We start from the raw sequence: 14,869 nt of genomic DNA on the forward strand, positions 1-14,869 counted from the left end.
CTTAATGTGGACAGGAGTGAAACTCTTACACAAACCCATTTTGTTCAACATCTATTAACTGAAATACCAAATGAAATATTTGAAAGTGTCCTAGAAGGACGTTGTAGCCATTTGGAATATTACTGGCTGTACTACACCATGTATTCTTCAGATATGATTTACTGATTATAGCACGTTTGGATCCTATAGTGCAAAGAGTCATAAATTATAGCTCATAAAGCATAAGCCCAAATCAAAAGGCCTATGGTCTAGAGAAGATCTATACTGTCATTGGACAGTAAAATTAGGACTTTATATGAAGGTATTTTTAACAGAGTCAGGTTAATCCTCTGCCTTGTAATTCAAAATGCCAAACTTATTCTCTGTTCATTATGTTAGAAAGGTTACCTTGCCCACCACTGCTATTCAACCTGAGGAAATTTAGTGTTCTAACAGCATTAGATGACATCTGTGGAAATTCTACGTCATCCAGATCACAGTTATCCCAAAGGTGCTTTTTCACGAGGCAACTGGACTTTCTTGTTTATCTTTGAAGATGTTTTGCTTCTCATCCAAGAAGCTTCTTCAGCTCTGAAGAGCTAATGAAGCTTCTTGGATAAGAAGCAAAATGTCTTCAAAGAACACAAGGGACTCCAGTTGCCTCATGAAAAAGCACCTTTGGGATAACATTAGATGACATGAAAGTTGCAGCTGGACTAGAGTGCAGACAGTGGAACAATCCCATCACTGTAATTCTGTGTTTCTCAACCTTGGCAACTTTAAGATGTTTGGACCTCACCTCCCAGAATTCCCCAGCTTGTCAAGGTTGAGGAACACTGTCATCAAGTAACACCAAGATTAACCCAGTTATGACGGAGTTCCAGGCTCACTCAAGCTGCTGGTGATGACTTACAACGCCCTACGCGATGTCCTGATTACCTCAGAAACCAAATGTCTGATAAGAACATCGTGAGAGGTTCTCACCCCATCTAAGATTAGAGGACCACCCTCTCTGTGTGGGCCCCTGTCTTACTTCTCCTGAGAGATTCATGAAGCCTTTATTTATTTATTTATTTGTATTTATTTGTTTTTATAAACCGCCCTTCTCCCGAGGGACTCGGGGCGGTGTACAGAGTAAGGTAGGTATACAGATTGAACAATAGTGAAAAACAATAGTAAAAACAAACTGGGACCCCAATTAGAGCTATCAGGCCAGGCCGGACTGCTGGAACAGGTAAGTTTTTAAGTCGCGCCGGAAGGTGCGGAGGTCGGGGGCCATCCGGATTTCGGTTGGCAAGCAGTTCCAGAGTGCTGGCGCACCCACTGAGAATGCCCTCCCCCTGGGGGCCACCAGCCGACATTCCTTGAGCGGTGGCACCCTGAGGAGGCCCTCTCTGTGGGAGCGCACAGGACGGTGGGGTGCAGACATTGGCAGAAGGTGCTCCCGTAGGTAGTCCGGACCCATGCCATGTAGGGCTTTGTATGTCATTGTTAGCACCTTGAACTTCACACGGAAGGCAACCGGAAGCCAGTGCAGCGCACGGAGGAGAGGTGTGATATGGGAGTATCGGGAGGCTCCCAAGAGTGTCCGTGCCGCTGCACTTTGCACCAGTTGAAGCTTCTTTCTTTCCTGCTTGTCACTCCATAAAACTATCAAAACAAGTTGGTTCAACAACTAGGTCTGAAGTAAACATTTATGTCAGTCATTTGGGAAGATTGAGTGTCTCTGTGATCTTATGATTTCTTTTTTCTTTGTTCTGCTATTCAGAGACCGTAGATAGGGGCAGATTGCAAAGACCGTGATATAAATAAATAATTTCTATGGTTGATTTAACAGTATCCTTTGGCTCCATCTTCCTGAAATATCTTCCTGCTATTCACCTTTACATGCAAGCTGTTAAGCCTCATAACAAGGAATGCACCTCCCTAGCTGAATACTGTAGTGTCTGTTTTGCTGTGGAAATATATTACCCTACTTTTGTTTTAATCCGTGTTTGATCTCAAGGCCAAACAACATGTTACATGAGAGATTCATAATCACAAGCGAAAGAGAAAAGCCAGGAAGAGTTAGTCCATTTCCTGAAACAAAACAGAACAGAAATAAAGGGAATAATAATAATAAAAAAAAATAAATCAGTACTCCCAGCGGTCCTTACTCACGTGGAAATTGAGCTGGATATACCCATTTATTTATTTATTTATTTATTTATTTATTCATTCATTCATTTATTTATTTATTTTTGCATTTTAAGACCGATATGATTGAAACAAAGATGCACTGATGGACATTTACAGATTTTGCATAATAGGCACCTGTCTCTTTTAAAGAAAGCTTTCACTTCTTAGGGATGCCAAAATAAATACACAAATAAATAAATAAATAAATAAATAAATAAATAAATAAATAAATAAATAAATAAATAAATAAATACATGTGGTTCTTTTGTTCCTCTGTCAAGAGTTACTGCCTAAGATGTATTAATAACCTTTCTGTGATTAAACCTAAAAAAAAAAAGTAAACTGGGGCCAGCCTTTTTAAAGCCCACTTCATTGTATTTTAGTGATTTAATTTGTGAATGTATCCGAGAGAAAACTGAAACACTGCTTTATGTTCTTTCTCAAAAACAATAGGATGAACACATTATTTCTGAAATGTCCTTATGCCGAAGATAGGATGTGCTATTGCTTAGTAACCAGCATCTTCCTTATGATGCTTCACAGGCCTGTCTGCTAATGGAAACACATTGTTGATGCTCACCCAGTTTTCATTAGGCATATTAATTGGCAAGTGGCACTTTCTAAAATGGAGGGACAGCAACATGATGAATGATACAGCTATGATGGCATACGGTTGGTATTAATTATATGACATTAAGGTATTGACTAAGGCAGCTCTGTCCATAACAGGAAAAGCATTAAGTACATGAGTACTTCTTCTTTTACTTCTTTTTGTGTGTGCGTGTGTGTGGAAAGAACAGAATAATAGAGTGAATGAATAGAGAAGTATTCTTGGCTGTGAAGTCTACTAAGCATGCTAACTGTCAATATACAGAAATCAAGGTTCTGACACAGATGAATAGTTTCCATTTACCATCGTCTTTCTTCAACCCTGTTCTCTTTGCTTTTCACAAGGAGTCTTTGCACATGCAAATCCTTAGGAGGAACCCAAATCCTTAAATTTAAGCCATCTTAAGATCCTGGCAGAGCAGCACAGAGGGTGACCAAGTGATCCATTGCCACCTTCTGCTTAATTGACTTTGCCAGTCAATTAAGTCACAAATAACCCAGCCTTGTAACATGGTAGGCTTGGGCCACACAATGATTGCAATCATATTTTTACCCCTATTTTGAGATCCCCAACATTTTCATTTAGCTTTAATTCCAAGATCTTGTTTGGAAACTAGTCAGAAACTCCAAAAAAAGGGGGGGGGATTCTTCTGCATGCTTTTGTGACGGCTGCATTGCCTGGGGTGAAAGGATTAGAAAATGAAAGACAATCTGGTATTTTTTACAATCCTCCCATAGTTAAAATTCAAGATTCCTCTCTAGGATATTTTTTTCCCCACTTCAATATTTCAGACTCTGTTCGGGAAGTGAGAATATGGTAGCTTCCTGTCTGAGCAGGGCGTTGGACTAGAAGACCTCCAAGGTCCCTCCCAACTCAGGTTATTCTGTTCTGTTTGGTTAAATAATCAATGAGAGGCTAAGAGGCACCTGTCAATCATTGCCTTGCCACCCTCTCAAAGTATCGTAGGGAGCTGGTTCCCAGACAGATGAGAGTTTTGAGAGACCGTTGACCTAAACAACCTCATGAATACTTCCTGTTATTAGTCCCGAAGCTGCTTTTTCGAAAGGCAACTGGACTTCCTTTGTTTTGCTTTGAAGACCTTTTGCTTCTCATCCAAGAAGCTTCTTCAGTTCTGATTGAAGCTTCTCGGATGGGAGGTGACATGTCTTCAAGGAAAAAAAACAAACCTAGTCCAGCTGCCTTTTGAAAAAGCACCTTTGCCACAACCGTGAACTGGACGACTGAGAATCTCAATGAATTTCCCATTGGTGAGGAGAGACTTGAGAGGAAGGCAGGTAGTTAAGAGAATCACAACTTTGAGCCAAGGCGCATTGGTTCTGTGTCAAAAACAGTAGCTTAGTTTAGTTGGGGGAATGTCCTTCCGTTTTTATGCATACAATAGTCTTGCTGCCGTTGACGTATATAAGATCAAAGTTCCAATTTCCCCCACCCCCATAAGTCTATTTCCATTAATCCCATTATGGATTAATGGCTACAGAAGCTGAGTGAGTTGGCAGAGACGGCTAAATTGACTGTTTTGATTAAAGAAAACAATCTAAGTACTTTTGTTGCCACGTGGATTTTGTGCTTGAGGTGGGAAAAAAAAATGAATTCTGATCTTGGGATTTACTGATTAGATTGATTTGTTGTTACAGAAATGGCCAGCTTATATTGCTTTGGAAAAGTAAAAAAGTGGAGGTTCAGTGTTAATGCGTTTTTCGACTGCAATGGAGAAAGTCGGAAGTCAATGCTCTTTCCCCCCCCTTCTCTCCCTCACTTCTTTTTCCTTTTCCCCACCCCACTAGACCCTACTATATGTTTTTCTATTTTTCTATTTTATTTTATGATCCAATATAATGTTATAAACAGTAAAAAATAGTTTAGTTGCTTGAATTCTTGTAACCCCATGGGAACCACCTCTATAAATCTGGCTAAAGGGAACTTTGTTTGATTTTTTTTTTTTGGCATAGACTAAAATGCCACCACCGCTATCTACAAGGGCAATTCAGAAATATATATATATATATATATATATATATATATATATATATATATATATATATATATATATATATATATATATATATATATATATATATATATATATATATATATATATATATATATATATATATATATATATATATATATATATATTAATTCCATTTATATCCCGCCCTTCTCTGAAGACTCAGGGCGGCTTACAAGCTTAGCAGTAGCCTTCATTCTATGTATATGCCTGCTTATTAGGGCTTTCATACACCCCCCAAGCAGCATTATTACAAAGTCAGCTTATTGCCCCCAACAATCTGGGTCCTCATTTTACCTACCTCGGAAGGATGGAAGGCTGAGTCAACCTTGAGCCTGGTGGGATGCGAACCTGCAATAATTGCAGGCAGCTGGTGTTACTTAAGGAGGCATTAGCCCACTGCTCCACCAAGGCTCCATTTGGTTATCAATGACATAAACTCACAGATACAAACCTTTTATTATACACATTAGAAAACTACAACATTGTGTTACTTTCCAACACAATCACCATTCAAATGGAGGCACTTGTCATAAAGTCTTACAAGGTTTGAAATGCCTTAGTAGTAGTCACTCTGGCCATCTGCCTTATCTCCAGGCAGATGGGAAGAAGCCATGGAGAGACCTGACAGCCTTGAGAACAGCGCCTTATCAGTTCTTTCCCACAACAACTCAGCATCTACGTATTGGCTCAGTTCAAACCAGCCGGATAGACAGTTGGGGTGGGGTTTTGAAAGGGTTCTTTTAATATAACATTTTGCGTAGGAAATCTTCAGATCCTGCCTCACTACCCTGCTATCAATACCTTCCAATAAAAGCTCCTGTTGAGACAATGCAAGGTTCAAGAGTTCTGCTTTCTTGGGAGGTTTAACTAAGGAAGGTCCTTACAGGATATAATAAACCAGGGGTCCCCAACCCCCCGGTCCATGGACTGGTACCAGGCCGTGGCATGCCAGCAACCAGTCCGCATAAACAAGCAAAGCCCCATCCGGTGGGATGCAGGCAGCACAGAAAACCACGCACTCTCCGGTCTGTGGAAAAACCTTTCTCCATGAAACTGGTCCTGGGTGCCCAAAAGGTTGGGCACCTCTGGAATAGACACATGGAGGATCATTTGTCAATGAACACAACAAGATCCATGTAATTCATTTTCTCTTGAATCAAAATGAGAAGTCTTGATAAGGCTACACGCTCACTATACGGAACACAGCATGTGGTTTGTCAAAACACATAAGGCGCGGGGAGAAATGAAACCTCGCAAAACCAGAAAAAACCAACAAAAGCAAAAAATGAATGGTTGGAAGGATGACAGGCGGCCTAAGTATTGTAGATCTACGGAAAGGGAAAGGAACAGAACTGTGAGACAATACGTGGTTGTAAGCTTACGCATTTAATCATTCAGTGACATGTGAACAGTTTTGCATTTATCAAAAACAAAAGGAAAGACACTCAAAATTGATAATGTCTATTCTGTGCTAAGTTATTGAATTCACTTTCTTTACCCACAATTCATAAGGTAGAATTTCAGTGCTATTATAAGGAAATCCACTTATACGCTTAATTAAGTATTATCTTTTAAAATATCTATTGATCCCTGTTTTGGCCATCATTCACGATGCTAGATTTTTATTGGACACCTTCCACTTGACTTTGGCAGTATGGTAGTATTAATTATCTTGCAATCAGTAGAAATTTGACTTAATTCATACACCATTCTTCTACTTCAATTAAGACGTAAAACTAAATATAATTGATCTATGAGTGCTAATGGATCCAAAAATTACAGAGTAGCAAGAGGAAAGGATTGTATCTTTCCATTTGTGTTTGTGTGTGTGTGTGTGTGTGTGTGTGTGTGTGTGTGTGTGTGTTGTTATTCTTCTTTGGCCTACTGGGCAAATCTTCATGAAGCTGACAAATTAGCAATTTCTCTTAAGAAAGAAATTTATTTAAAAATGTGTCAAGACTAGAAGGGAGATAATATTTGGAAAAGTCCTCTAAATGACAATGTATTCAATATATCCTTTACACAATATGGTAATTATAATTGCATGCAAAAGGTCAGCCTCTCCAGTCAAATTGGACTATTTCACTGAACAGAGATACACACACCACCTTTCTAAAAATTGGAATGTATGCTGTTTTGTTATACAAAACAGTAACCATAATGGTTGTCCAGCTGCATTTCTGCCATATCCTACCGAAAAGATAAATGCTGTGAAAGGTTGTGTAGTGTGTTTTGTTTTGTTTAATAAAAGAATCCCAAACGTCAAGGAACAGACAAAAGAACACTGGTTAACTACCTCCACAATCCTATGTGGTATACAGTAGCTATAGCATTACAAAAATTGGGCACCTGATAATAAATAAATATTCAAATTTGTAAATAGTATAAATGACAAATTTGCAGCAGATCTCCTTTAGTTTTGATTCTGGCTTGGAGAACTGCGATCATCTTATTTAAAATGGGGTGAAAAAGGGAGGTTGTATATGAAAATGGGTTTGTAATGCTGACACACTCAGCAATGAAAAGAATATACATATTTTGCATTTAATCTGAGTGACAGCCTTTTATATTGTAATGCATTTGTTCCGAAGTGGATGGGTAATTTCTAAATTACCATGAACACTTGTCAACCATTTCCTGTGGCCCAATGAACATTAACATCCTCTGGACCTTCTACATGGACAAGTGACTTCTGGCATTAACAAATTCACCAAAATGAGTTCATCACTGCTATTAAAAATGCTTAAAGAACCTGCTCAATGAACAGCACCTCAGAGGAAATTAAAGCAACGGTGATGAAATATTTGACTCAGATTCCATAAACAGAGGCATAGAATCAAGATCACTAGTACTGCTTTACAAAGCCCTAGTAAGACCACACCTGGAATACTGCAGCCAGTTTTGGTCAACATATCACAAAAAAGATGTTGGAGTGTTTGGAAAAAAATCAGAGAAGAGCAACTAAGATGATCAAAGGCCTGGAGACTAAAACATACGAAGAACGGCTGCAGGACTTGGGTCTGGCTAGTCTAAAGAAAAGAAGAAATAGGGGAGACATGATAGCAGTGTTCCAGTATCTGACGGGCTGCCACAAGGCCGAGGGGGCCAGGTTGTTCACCAAAGCATCAGAAAGAAGGATGAGAAACAATGGATGGAAGTTGATCAAAGGGAGAAACAACCTGGAATTAAGGAGAAACTTCCTGACAATGAGGACAATCAACCAGTGGAACAGCTAACAGCTAATCGTGGGCACCCCATCACTGGAGATTTTTAAGAAGAGACTAGACAATCACCTGAGATGGTGTAGGTTCTCAATGCTTGAGCAGAAGGCTGGACTAGAAAACCGCCATGGTCCCTTCCAGATTCTATTCTATTCTATTCTATTCTATTCTATTCTATTCTATTCTATTCTATTCTATTCTATTCTATTCTATTCTACTCTACTCTACTCTACTCTACTCTACTCTACTCTATTTTATATTCCATTCCATTCCAATCTCTTTTCATTCTATTCTATTCTATTCTATTCTATTCTATTCTATTCTATTCTATTCTATTCTATTCTATTCTATTCTATTCTATTCTATTCTATTCTATTCTATTCTATTCTATTCTATTCTATTCTATTCTATTCTATTCTATTCTATTCTATACTATTCTATTCTATTCTATTCTATTCTATTCTATTCTATTCTATTCTATTCTATTCTATTCTATTCTCTGAAATTTTATCTCTCTCTCTTTCTATCTCTGATGTTTCTGATGTTGATTCAAGGAAAAATACATTTTCTCACTCATGGTAAAAAATCTTTAGGACTGCCTCATCTACCTTGTCTTATGGATTGTCATAATATGTTGGCATGATGTGAAGAACACAATGAATTGCAATTAGCTTAAACTAACTATCTGCAAGATTCAGATCTAATTGTATAATAAGAGATAGAGAAAGAAAATTCTAAAGTTAGATGCAATCAAGGAAGTCTAGATAAATGAAAACCTGTTTTACCTCCAACTGTGGAGAAATATGTTTTTATTTATCTTAGTTGTATTTAGTTACATGTTCATTTTGGTCACACTAAGAGATTGTACAATGTTTCCTCCAACAGAACTATGCTTCTTGTAGTTATTTTTTTTAAATTATTATTTTATTTCCATTTATATCCCGCCCTTCTCCGAAGACTCAGGGTGGCTTACAAGCTTAGCAGTAGCCTTCATTCTATGTATATGCCTGCTTATTAGGGCTTTCACCCCCACCCCAAGCGGCATTACTACAAAGTCAGCTTAATTGCCCCCAACAATCTGGGTCCTCATTTTACCTACCTGGGAAGGATGGAAGGCTGAGTCAACCTTGAGCCTGGTGGGATGCGAACCTGCACTAATTGCAGGCAGCTGGTGTTACTTAAGGAGGCATTAGCCCACTGCTCCACCAAGGCTAGTTTTTAGTTCTATAAAACTAAAAAAAAAACAACTAAAAAAGAAAGCATCTTAATTCTTTGAGTTCCTGTAAGGCAGATCATGTGTCGACATTGCTATTCCTGTAATGCATGAGGATTTACTGCTTGGACCATTTCACTAAATTTACAATAAGCCTCTTTTTCAAAAAGGAAAAAAAAAAGTTCGAAAGAGCTGGCCAACAAGACAAAATTCTAAACTTGGTGTCTTTTACAAAACTGCTTTAAGTATTTAGTTTCTTATCTGTATTGGTGGGTGGATGGATGGATGGATGCACAGACAGATGGACAGACAGACAGACAGACAGACAGACAGACAGATATGGTTTGGGTTCCCCTTTTCTCTTTCTCCTCTTCCTCTTTTTAGAAAGTGAGAAATTCACTCAGTCATTCTTGACAAAAATTCTTGGCACTGGTTTACTGCCCTTTTCCCAATCTGACAAATAAAGTGATACAATATACTCATTGATTCAATTTCGGGTCCTAGCAATTAGGTTTGCTGTTGAAGAACATTTTTTTTTTGGTCAGTGTGTAAAAATTTAGAGACAGCCCATCTTACTGCCAGAGCCACACTGGGCAATCTAGAATTTAGGAGTAGGGATACCCGCAGTGGCGGGATTCAAATAGGTGAACAACCGGTTCTCTGTGTGGATGCCGCTTCCGGAAGTCCGTTCTGGGCCTGGGCAACAAAAAATTAGCTACCGGTTCTGCTGAAGTGGTGCGAACTGGTTGAATCCCACCACTGGATACCTGTCCTGGGTGAAAAATTAACACAAAACTAAATAAAAAAAGCTTTGTTGGGCAATTAACCATAGGTTTGTTCAAAACACAGGTTTCGTTGGTTTGCTATATTAGCAAAACTTTTCTGAATAGGTTGCATCTCCCCATACAAATGTTGCTTTCAGTAAAAAGATACTGAGTGCCGATATTTATGATTGCATTTGTGAACTCATATATGTAGGTATGTGTATGTGTGGATATATCTCTCTGTGTGTGTATATGTGTGTGTGTGTGCATACATACATGCATGCATACACACACACACACACTATTGGGTTGAAAAGTGTGAAAAAAACCCCTCTTTGTCACACTTTCCAACCCAATAAACATTTCTTTTAAAAGAAGTAAAAAGTACAGTACAAAAGTCAAAGCAAAAAAATAAATAACAGGATGAGACTGCAAAAACAGATGAAATCACATCTGGTCTTGTAGGAGGAGCCAGCAGGAGATAGTTTCAAGGGGACCAAATATGGCTAAGGCTACAGAGAGATGAGGAAAATGCACTTTGGAGAAAGCACTTTGGTGTGAGGTGTCACTGGATAAAGATGCTGAGTTTGTCAGCTGGAAAGCCGTCAGCTTGGGTTTGAGACCTGAGCTTCATGCATTGGGTGAGTTCCCATTCCTTGCCCCAGATACTGCCCGCCCAGTGGTGGGATTCAAATCTGTGAACAACCGGTTCTCTGCATGGATGCCGCTTCCGGAAGTCCATTCTGGGCCTGGGCAACAAAAAATTAGCTCCCGGTTCTTCCAAAGTGGTGTGAACTGGCTGAATCCATTGAAAGAAGGAAGGAAGGAAGGAAGGAAGGAAGGAAGGAAGGAAGGAAGGAAGGAAGGAAGGAAGGAAGGAAGGAAGGAAGGAAGGAAGGAAGGAAGGAAAGAAGGAAGGAAGGAAGGAAGTGTTCTGTACCAGCCTACTACCGGCCCTGCAGAAAAGGCAGGGACAACCCCTTTACAAAAAGGCAAGAGGCTGGAACTAAGCCTGCCAAATTTATTGACACAAAACAAAGCAAACAGAGCAAAACCAAAACACGAACCATGAAACAGGAGCTATTCAAACGGTTGCCTTCAGCAAACCAGCCCTCCCACGCATTCCCCTTTTAAACAGTTCAAGGCATGGCTTCTCTCTGCCTCCTTCCGAGGTGCCCCATTGCCTTCCTCTGTTTACTCCTGATTGACTGCCTCCTGCGTCGGGCATCCTTGAACAGGGCCAGCTGTGGGTCATCTTCATCCACGCTGTCAGGCTCACACAGCTGGGTCTGCGTCGTGACCAGATGAGAGGGGCCTGGCTGAGGGCTCTGCGAAGCCTCAGGGCTGTCCTCTGCAGGCTCTCCAACACCCCCCTCCTCCTCCTCTGAATTGTCCGACCCAACTGCCGAACCCACAGGCTGACCCTGAATCACAACAGGAAGGAAGGAAGGAAGGAAGGAAGGAAGGAAGGAAGGAAGGAGTGGTGGGATTCAAATATGTTAACAAACAGTTCTCTGTGTGGATGTCACTTCTGGAAGTCCATTCTGGGCCTGGGCAACAAAAATATAGTTACTGGTTCTGCCAAAGTGGTGCGAACTGGCTGAATCCCACCACTGTACCCACCTAGCAGTTCCGAGTTCTAATTCTAAAAACCATGGCCTGTGGGCTATCCTTTCATTCTTTTTTTTTTTTAATCTTGAGCTTAGCAGCACTTAGCTGCTAAGATATCGACGGTTAGGCAGGATTAGACTGAGTTAATGCATTAAAGGAAAACCATCGGAACTTCCAGCATTATAATTTTTCCAAAAGAAGTTGAACAACAACAACAAAAATATGCTCGAAAATAGCTAACTATTTTTGTAAAGTACTGGTTTTGGGGAAAACGCAAGAGCCGTGTTCCTGAAGCCACCAAGAATTTTGATTCAGAGGAGAATTTACTTTTGGTTTTTGTGCAATGATGAAACAATGGAAAATAAATTAGGCCAACACATGCCAGGATCCGCCCCCAAACCAATTACATCTCACCACATATTATTACAACGTAAAAGCCCTCTTTGTCCGCATATTTTTTTTAAGTAGCAACGTTTTCAAGGCCTCCCTTTTCCTCTTTATACGAAAGTCTTTATATGGTGTTACCTACACTGTTTTTTATTGTGCTTTTAAGTGGGCACGATGGCCCAGCAGTTAAAGATGCTTAGCTTGTTAGCTGGAAGGATGACAGCCTGGGTTCAAGACCCAAACACCGCACACTGGGGTGAGCTCCTGTTCCTTGCCTCAGCTCCTGCCCACCTAGCAGTTTGAAAGTATGCAAACGCGAGTAGATTAATAGGTACCCGGGTTACCTTCGGCATACAGCCATGCTGGCTACATGGCCATGGAAATGTCTTTGGACAATGCTGGCTCCCTCAGCCAAGAAATGGAGAAACTGTCTCCACTAGATAGGCAAACCTTTACCTTTTACACTGTTTTTTTTAAAATTTAGAAATTTTAAAAGTCCTTCTGGCACCACTGCTGTTGAAATAAGTGCTTATTGAATAACGTAGGATACTCAACAGCAATTCTCAAGCTTTATGCTAATTTCCATTGTGGGAAATTAAAGAGATGCCAATTTACTGCATCACAAGATAATTCTTTCAGACTGGTCATCTTTTATCCTCGAGTCAAAAAGTTGGAGAATTAGTTGCCCTCCATAGCGGTAAATGATGTATTGCACCAGCATTCCCAGCAGCTTCATTAGTGCTTGACCAGATGGCACCACAAATTATGGTTTTCCAGATTTGCTTAATTATGCTTCATCGAAACTGTTATTGTACTCAGGTGACAGATTTCCTGGATAAGGTTAGATGGCTCCAGTCTAGAATTATGAAGGAATCCAAGTTTGGGCCAAAAGCATAACCCTTTAGACAAGGATCCTTTTGGAAGGCAGATAGATTAGTAGATCATTCAAAAGCACTCGAATGTTGGTGCTCTCATTTAGGAGCAAGACAAAATAATTGCATGCATAATGGAACTGCCAGCTTTCAACACCACTAAATTAGATTCTCTTCCACTCACCTCCACTTCTGAGTGTCTCTCGATAAGGAAAAAAAAGCTCCAGTAAGATGTTAAATGAAGTATGAAAATGCCTTGTGGTGTCTTGCTGCTAGACAACTACACACAAGGGAAGATGGAGAAAGTAGGCGCAAATCTGGAGGCATTGTTGCCTTTCTGCTTTTCCAATTAAAAGCTACTGGCTTGTTCAGACAACCGCCTGGCTGTTCAGCAAACTTTCAGAATGCCTTTGTACCTTTTTCTCATCCATAACTAAGAAAGTCTAGGATGAGCTTAGCTTTTGGCAAAACCACAAATGCCCCGGCATGATTTTTTTTAAATTAATCTCTACTCAGTTCATTTTAATTTCTTCCCTTCTAGGTCATTGAAGAATACATCTAGTCCAGGGGTAGGCAAACGTGGCTCTTTTATGACTCATGGACTTCAACTCCCAGAATTCCTGAGCCAGCATGGCTGGCTCAGGAATTCTGGGAGATGAAGTCCATGAGTCATAAAAGAGCCAAGGTTGCCTACCCCTGATCTAGTCCAATCCTTAAGGATCTTTCTATGAATCCCAAGATGATTAGCAGATGCTGGTCATGTAAGAGAGTCTTGTCAAACTTTTCCTCTTTAATTTGTTGAGCCTGCCCTTGGGCAGTAAGACTATCACAGAAGTGAGGTGAGGTTGAGCTGTAATTTGGGGTGGGGGGAAAAGAATGGAATAATTTGGGGAAAGTGCTAGGAGACACATATGGTGCCTTCAGGAGCAAGAAAGGCAACAGTTCAGAGTGTAAAAAATGCAGATGGTAATAGAAGTTATTGTTACTTAGACCAGGGGTCCCCAACTCTGTCCGTGGATTGGTACCAGACCACAGCATGCCAGCAACCAGTCTGCACAAACAAGTGAAGCCCCATTCGTGGGATGCAGGCAGCACATGAAACCATGCACTGTCTGGTCCACGGAAAAGCCTTTCTCCACAGAACCAGTCCCTGGTGCCCAAAAGGTTGGGGGGGGGGCTCTGACTTAGACTATTAGACATGTATCAAGATTCTTCATCTACGTTGAACTGGTGGAAAAAAGGTCTTTCTTGAAAGGCTGACATTTCTGGCAGAGTTCCACACTATTCTGATATTGTCACGCATCAATTTTGTCATGGGAAAAAACCATAATCCTCTCTGACCGATATGTGATCCTACATTCTCTATAGAGTCAGGATAATATAGTTGCTTTAAAAAAAAAAGAGAGAGAGAGAGAGAGAGAGTTTTAGACTCGGAGCTGGGAATAGTCAAGTTGCTGTATTCATTCGCTCTCTGAAGCTCAGACATGGCCCAGGTTATCAAAGAGACTTATTCTGTACTTGGTGTCATTAATCCTGTCTTAGGACAAAAACAGGGTTGAACTGTTAGAGAGAAAACACTAGCCTTGACAAAAGGGGAACTCTTCCATCTCAATTTTTTTTTTCTTAGCCTGCCTAACCTTGGCACCCACATCTTACATCTCCTGACTTTCTGGCCTGCAATTCTGTAAAAGACTTGCAATATATATGCAGTTGTGTGTGTCTCTCTCTCTCTCTTTTCTCTTGGTGAAAAGATAAATGCATGGCAACCAGTTTGCTGTTACCCAGGGAAAAAGCTTGAACATTAAAAAAAAAAGAACGTTTTCTTCCCTTAGCTTCAAAAAGAGCCTTGGGCTTATAGATGCAAGCCTGAGTAAATCTGATGTCACGCATGTACGCTCATTGCAAAGGGCCATGCCATTAAGCATTCTGTGATAAAATGTTGGACGAGGCTGAATTGTAATGCTACCTGTCTTCCTCTTCTGCTACACATGACTCAATATAA

This window comes from Vipera berus, assembly GCF_964194415.1.
Source record: "Vipera berus genome assembly, chromosome: 4".
NCBI lineage: Eukaryota > Metazoa > Chordata > Lepidosauria > Squamata > Viperidae > Vipera > Vipera berus.